This window comes from Rhincodon typus, chromosome 21 (assembly GCF_021869965.1).
Source record: "Rhincodon typus isolate 14 chromosome 21, sRhiTyp1.1, whole genome shotgun sequence".
Taxonomy (NCBI): domain Eukaryota; kingdom Metazoa; phylum Chordata; class Chondrichthyes; order Orectolobiformes; family Rhincodontidae; genus Rhincodon; species Rhincodon typus.
Genome location: NC_063352.1, coordinates 45,345,756 through 45,353,603, shown reverse-complemented (window position 1 = coordinate 45,353,603; position 7,848 = coordinate 45,345,756).

The following is a 7,848-nucleotide window of genomic DNA, read 5'->3' as shown; positions in this document are numbered from 1 at the left end:
TTTTTATTTCTGTTTCTCTTTCTAGTTGCTGACTGACTGCATTCTCATCTCAATGGCCTGTCACAAAAAGACAGGCTTCAGTCCTGAGATCCATTGCATTTGGGAGAATTTTTTTAATGTGGTGGTTGATGCCATTTCGAAGCAGTACCATTAAATCCGCAATGAAAGAAACCTTTCATCTTCCATCAAGAAATGCAATTCATCATAATCAAAAGCTCTCAGCTCTTAAGGAATTGTCTCACAGCTTATGCTAAAATAAAGCTGATGAATTTTTGAAAAAACACTCCTTTCTGTCTGCTAATTCTAATACAATTTCTGCAACTATCTCCATGTATTTTCCTCCTTCTGCTTAGAAATCCAATAAAGAATCAACATTACCTTACAATTGTCAGACTCTTTATTCAACTTTCATGTAAACCTTAAACAAACATCTAAAGACACAGTGAGATGAACATTCAGTATCCATTTCTCAGTCAGTCCACTGATAACTTATTAATTAAAGTTTACCAAGTCCGACTCTATTTTGAATCCTGGGAGAATGACTGCTCCTTCGGGGAATCCAGTCAGAATCAAATTCCCAACAGTTTGGAAGATTGACAGCACACATTGGTGAGGGAAAGAGTCAAAATGACATGATAATAAGGGATTTGGCACCAAGTGTCATCGTCAGATATTTCTGCAACCCCAACATGATTCCTGAGTGTAACGTTGCCTCTCTGATACCAGGGTAAGCGATGTCACCAACCAAGAACAGGACATTCTGCCAGGGAAAGGGATGATCCAGAAGTTATTGAGCTTTATTGGAATTGATTATGTGTTAATGAGAGACTGATTTAATATATCACAAACACTGTAATTATTAATATAATGAATATCTCAAAAACACAGTCAGCAATCCACGAATATGTCTGTTATAATCATGTGAATGGGCTTGACAATCACCTTCTGGTACCTTCTCCAAAGTCACATTCTTCCAGATAGTCACTCCCCAGGTAATTCCTGATGGGTATGGAATTCTTGCTCTTGTCTTATAATCTTCAACATAAACAGTTGTCTCCACTCTCCAATAGAAACATAGAAAGTCAGAGCTGGAGTAGGCCATTCAGCCCTTCGACTATGCTTTGTCATTCAATATGAATGGCTGATCATCCAAGTTTGTACCCTGTTTCCGCTTTCTCCCTGTACTCTTTGGACGCTTTAGGACTAAGGACTATGTATAAAACCTTCTTGAAAAATTCTGTGTTTTGGCCTCAACCATTCACTTTGCCAGAGAATTCCACAGAATTATAACTCTCTGCATGTAAACATTTCTCTCATCTCATTCCAAACTGGCCCATAATCTTTCGACTGTAATCCCAGTTTTGAGCTTCCAAGTTATCAGCAACATCTTTCCTACATTTACTGTGTTACACAATAGATTTGCAGGTCACAACCATCAAGATGATATGTTAATGACTTTCCCACTTGAACCCTGAAATGAATAATTAACAATTGGCTGTCTGCAATGTCAGCATCTTGAGGACAAAGTCAGAACTCACACAACACTAGGTTATTGTCCAACAGGTTTATTTGGGATCACAAGCTTTCGGAGAGCTGCTCTTTCATCGTAGTATCTTGAGTGTAATGTCTTCTCTTCACCAAGGAGGCTTGGTCACATAACTCCATCGGGAATGAACTCGACACCTTTTCTGAATCTATGGTCCAGATATTCCAATATGTTGTATATCCAGAAACCCATGAGTGCAATCGTGAAGAAAACCTTTGTAAAATCTCCAGATTGACAGCTTGCCATTGCCATGTTAGATACTTAAATGTCCACAGCACAGTTAGACACGTTGACAGCCCTGTTAAATAAGGTAAGTAGGATTAGGAGGTCAGATGGTTAAAAGGCAAGAGTGCCAGTGTTGAGTAAGCAGGGTGCCAGGTGGGCAAAATGCCATGACAGTAAGGTGCCAGGGAGGCGATTAGACAGGGTTGTGATTTGGGATGTTGGTGCTGGGCCCAGCAGGGAGGGGTAAGAACTAGTGGATGTCAGACTGGTGAGTTTGGAAGTCCGTGTGCAAGGTTGGGGTTGAAGACTCCAGTGATGGGAAAGGGGCTGTTGGCAGAAGGGTTTTTAGACTGGCGATGTGGGGTTGGGTGAAACAGTTGTGGGTATATAGGGTGACATGGAACAAAGGCTTAGGGGTTTAGGCAAATAGCAGAAGAGGATTTTGGTCATAGAGGTTTGGACCGGAATCATGTTGGGTTGAGGGGTGTCTATTTGTTCAGGGGATGGTAGAGAGAGGTCCAGGGGTTATAAGGAATCAAGGGTGGCAGTACGAGTAAGGAGTTGTGGATTCAGTTTAATAGCTACCCAACAGTTAGAATAGGTTTTTAATGCACTCGCTTTTTCTGGGTGACTATCAGGGTAACTGAAGTAGAACTCACCAAATTCTCTGACGTTATTGGACACTTTCTGATGGGTACCAGATGCAAGGGAATTACATGGTAAAATCTTCAATTTCCAGGTCTACGATTTTGAAACAGCAGAGAGTTCAGTGGGTCGGCTTAGTTCTGTGGAACATCAGCTGAAACTGAACCCTAACTCTGGGCAATTCATAAAAGTATCTGGCCTGGAAAGAGCGGCCAGTAACTTGCATTATTCATTCATGTGATTTAGGCTAAGTACCATTGACAAGATGCAGAAATTCATGCAAACTCATTAGCACCTTCCAATTCCACAACCACTTGCATCATGTGACATGGGGAAGTAATGGCCTAGTTAATTATTGCAGGACTGTTAACCCAGAGATCCAGGTAATATTCTGAGGAACAAGAATTGAACCCCACCACAGCAAATGGTGGATTTGAATTCAACAAAAATCTGGAATCAAAAGTCCGATGATGGCCATAAATTTATTGTCAATTGTCAGGAAAAACCCATCTGGTTCGTTGATGTCCTTTACAGAAAGAAACTGCCACCCTTACCTGGTTTGGCCCACGTGTGACTCCAGACCCCCAGCAATGTGGTTGACTCTTTATTGTCCCCTGGGCAATTAGGGAATGGGCAATAAATGCCAGCGTAGCCAGCAACACTTCTATTCCTCATCAAATGAGTAAAAAAGCATGAACTGCCTCTTGAACCACTGCATTCCACGTGCTGTAGGTTAACCCACAATAGCCATAAGGAAGGAATTCCAGGATTTTGACCCAGCGACTGTGAAGGAACACCTGAAGAAGGAGTGAGGCTCTGAAAGCTTGTGTTTTCAAATAAACCTGTTGGACTATAATCTGGTGTCATATGATTTCTGCCCTTGTCCTTCTAAACAGAAGTGATGGTGGGTAGGGAGTCTTCGTGAATTTCTGCAGTGCATCTTGTAGATAGCACACACTGCTGCTACTGAGCGTTGGTGGTGGAGGGAGTGGATGCTTGTGGATGTAGTGCCAATCAAGTGGGCTGCTTTGTCCTGGATGGTGTCAAGCCTCTTGTATATTTTTGGAGCTGCACTTATCCAGGCAAGTGGGGAGTATTCCTTCATAGTTTTGACTTATACCCTGTAAATGGTGGGCAGGCTTTGGGGAGTCAAGAGGTGAGTTGCTTGCCACAGTATTCCTAGCTTCTGACCTGCTCTGTGACCACAATAATTATATACTGAGTCCAGTTCAATTCCTGCTGAATAAATAATGTCAGAGTAAAAGATCTCTTCTAACAGTGTCCGTAACATGATAGAATTTAACGCTCACTTTGAAATGGAGGAACTTGAGTCAGAAATAATTGTGCTAAGCTTAAATAAAGGTAATTACAAAGGAATGAAGGCAATGCTGCATGCTAGGATATTGGAGGATATTAATTTGCAATATATCTAAATCTAAAATATCCAGAGGTAGAAGGCAAGTGATGTGGATGACACAGAGTCTGCAGAGGGATACAGGCAGAAGAAAGAACAGCACAGTGCAGGAACAGGTCCTTCAGCCAGCATATGACACCTTTTTAATCTAAAAACCTCTTGCCTCTACATGGTGCATATTCTTCTATTCTCTGTCTAGTCATGTGTCTGTCAAGATGCCTCCTAAACATTACTATTGTATCTGCCTCCATCACTCCCCTGAAAGTGCATTCCAGGTACTTACCATCCTCTATGCAGAAAACTTGCTTCTCACATCTCTTTTAAGCTTTCCACCTTTTACCTTAAACCTACGCTCCCTAGTAATTGACATTTCTATCCTGGGAAAAAGACTATGACTAGTCATTCTATCAAACCTTCCCATAATTTCATAAAACTTGTTCAGGTCACCCCTTGATTACCTCTCTAACATTCAAGTGAAAGCAAACTAAATTTGCCCAATCTCTCCTCATAGCTAATAACCTCCAAATCCAGACAACATCCTATTAAACTGTTTCTGTACCCTCTCTAAATCCTCCAGATACTTCTGGTAGTGTGGCGACTAGAACTATACACAAAATTCCAAATGTGGCCTAACCAAAGTTCTATAGAGCTGCAACATGACTTGCCAGTTTTTATAGTCTCCGTCCCAATCGATGAAGGCAAACATGCCATATGCCTTCTTGACAACCTTATCTGCCTGTGTTGATGCCACTTTCAGGGAACTGTGGATCTGCACACCTAGATCCCTCTGTATGTGGATACTATTAAGAGTTCTGCCATTTACTGAAGACTGCGTTAGATCTCCCAAAATGCATCACCTTGCATTTGTCGAGATTAAATTCCATCTGTCATTTCTCCACCCAAGTCTCCAGCCTATCTGTATCCTGCTATATCCTCTGGTAATCCTCCTCACTATCCGCTGCTCCCCCAGTCTTTTTGTCATCCACAAACTTACTAATCAGGCCACCTACATTCTCCTCAAAATCATTTATATATATCACAAACAACATAGGTCCCGGCACTGATCCCAGTGGAACTCCACTGGTCACAGATCTCCAGTCAGAAAAATACCCTTCCACCGCTACTGTCTGTTTTCTATGACTAAGCCAGTTCTGTATCCATCTTATTAGCTCACTGTGGATCCCATGTGACTTCACCTTTTGAATCAGCTTGCCACGAGGGACCTGGTCAAAGGCCTTGCTAAAATTGTTATAGACAACATCTACCATCCTGCCTTCATCAATTAACTTTGTCACTTCCTCCAAAAACTCAAACAAGTTTGTGAGACATGACCTTCCCAAACTTTTCCAAATGTAAGTAAATCTTATCCCTAAGAATCTTCTCCAATGATTTCCTTACCACTGACATAAGGCTCACCGATCTGTAAATTCCCAGATTATGCCTGTTGCCTTTCTTAAACCAAGGAACAGTGTTGGCTGTTCTCCAGTCCTCTGGCTCCTCTCCTGTGACTAAAGAGGGTACAAAGATATAAGGCCCCAATGACTTCCTCAGCAGCCTACCTCAGCATTCTGGGATATGTCTCATCAGGATCTGGAGATTGATTTACCTTAATGTTTTTCAAAACACCCAGCACCTCCTCCCTTTTTAAGTTGGCATGCCCTAGGATATCAACGTACTCCTCTCTAGACTCATCATCCACCATGTCCTTTTCCTTTGAAATGCTGATGCAAAGTATTTGTTAAGGAAATCACCCATTTCCTCTGGCTCCACTTATTAACATCCTTTTGCTCCATGCATGGATTATTTATAGAATCAGGTAGAAGAGGTTCTTTGGCTCATCAAGTCTGTATTGCTGAAACCACATTAAATCATCACTAATCCCACTTTCCTGCGCCTGCCCCATGGCCTTGTATCTTACGATGTTTCAAATGTTCATCCAAGTATTTTTTAAATGTTGTGCAGTTACCTGCCTCACCCTCTGGCTGAATAAAACTTTTACCCTTAGCTTCTGCCTCCTTAATATTATGCCCCTTTGCTATTGATCCTACAGCTAAGGGGAACAATTGCTTTCTATTCACTGTTTCCATGTCCCTCATAATCTTATAGACCTCTACCAGGTGCCCCCTCTCTGCTCCAAAGAAAACAACCTGAGTTTATCCAGCCCATCTTCATCACTGAAATTCTTCAACCCAGGCTCACTGGTCTGTAGTTCCCTGGTCCCTCTCTCTTGCAAAATGGAGCCACTTTCACTGTCCTCCAGTCCTCTGGCCCCTGTGGCCAGTAATGAATTAAAGTATTGGGTCAAGACCCCTGTCATGTCCTGTCTCTTCTCCCAAAGCAGTCTGATACACAATTCATCTGGGCTTGAGGTTTTTTTAAACCCACCGAAACGTCCAACAGCTCCTCACTTCCAATATCAAACATGCTCAAGAACCTCACAGTCCATCATCTTCTTTTGTTCTATCCATGTGGGTGTCACTGGCTGGCCAAGATTTCTTGCTCATCCCTAGTTGCCCCCATTGAGAAGGTGGTGGTGAGCTGCCTTCTTGAATCACTGCAGTCCTCCTGCTGTGGATTGACCCACAATGCTCTTAGGGAGGGAATTCCAGAATTTTGACCCAGCGACAGAAGGAATGGTGATATATTTCCAAGTCAGGATGGTGAGTTGCTTGGAGGGGAACTTGGAGGTGGTGGTGTTCCTATATGTCTGCTGCCCTTGTCCTTCTAGATAGAAATGGTCGTGGGTTTGGAAGGTGCTGTCTGAGGATCTTTGGTGAATTTCTGCAGTGCATCTTTAGACGGTACACGCTGCTGCTACTGACCGTCGGTGGTGCAGGGAGTGGATGCTTGTGGATGTAGTGCCAATCAAGTGGGCTGCTTTGTCCTGGATGGTGTCAATCTTCTCAAATTCTGTACCTATATTCTCCTTCAGCTGAGTAAAGACTGATGTGAACAACTCACTTACCACTCTACCAATATGCTCTGGTTCCACTTACAAATTTCTCCCTTATTCCCTAATGTGCCCTATTCATACAGCCATTGAGTTGCACAGCACAGACTCAGATCCTTCAGTCTATCTTTTCCAAGTCAACCAACATTCTAAATTACTCTAGTCCTATTTGCCAGCATTTGGCCCATATCCCTCTAAACCCTTCCTATTCATATACCCATCCAGATGCCTTTTAAATGTTGTAATTGTTCCAGCCTTCACCCCTGGTTCCGGGTGAAGGAAGTAGATATTGGAATGGCAGCTGGCGTAGGCATTTTGCAGTGACTGCCCAACGTTATAGGAAATGCCAGGTAACTTTTTTTAAAAATTCTTTGAAAGGATTTGGGCCTTGTTGAAAAGGCCAAAGTTTGTTGCCCATCACAAGTTGCCCTTGAGAAGTTTGTGGAGAAGTACTGTTTTCGACTGCTGCAATTCATTTGGTGCAGGTGCATCCACAGTGCTGTCAAGGAGTAAATTCCAGGATTTTGTCCCAGTTACGAGTTTATAAACAGCAAGTCTGGTAACATAAGCAGACTCTTGAGAGGTCCAGTCTCTGCCTGTGTTACTATGCAATTGCATTCTTTCCTATTTCTTTGTCACCGTCTTGTCAAATATTCTTCATTTTCCTTTATTTTCTCCTGATCTCCTATTCATTCTCTGCCTCCTTGCTCTACCTGACTTATACTTTAGTACTGCCCTTCTGTATGCTGATTACCAACACTGCTAAGTGCAAATAATAAAAATATTTTCTTTGAAAGAAAACAGATCCAGGTACATTTGCGGTTGAGAATTACACAGGAGTCACAGAACAGAAATAGGCTACTGGCCCAACAGATCTGTGCCACCGAGCCTGCTTCCACCACTTTACATCTAACTTTGTCCACAAAATGTTCTATACCTTTTCACCTCAAGTCTGTATTTATCTTCTATTTACATCACTTTTGTACTATTCACCTCAACCTCACTATTGCTTTCCGAAATTTCTCCTGAATTTCCTATTAGTTTGATAATGACAATCTTAGATTAATG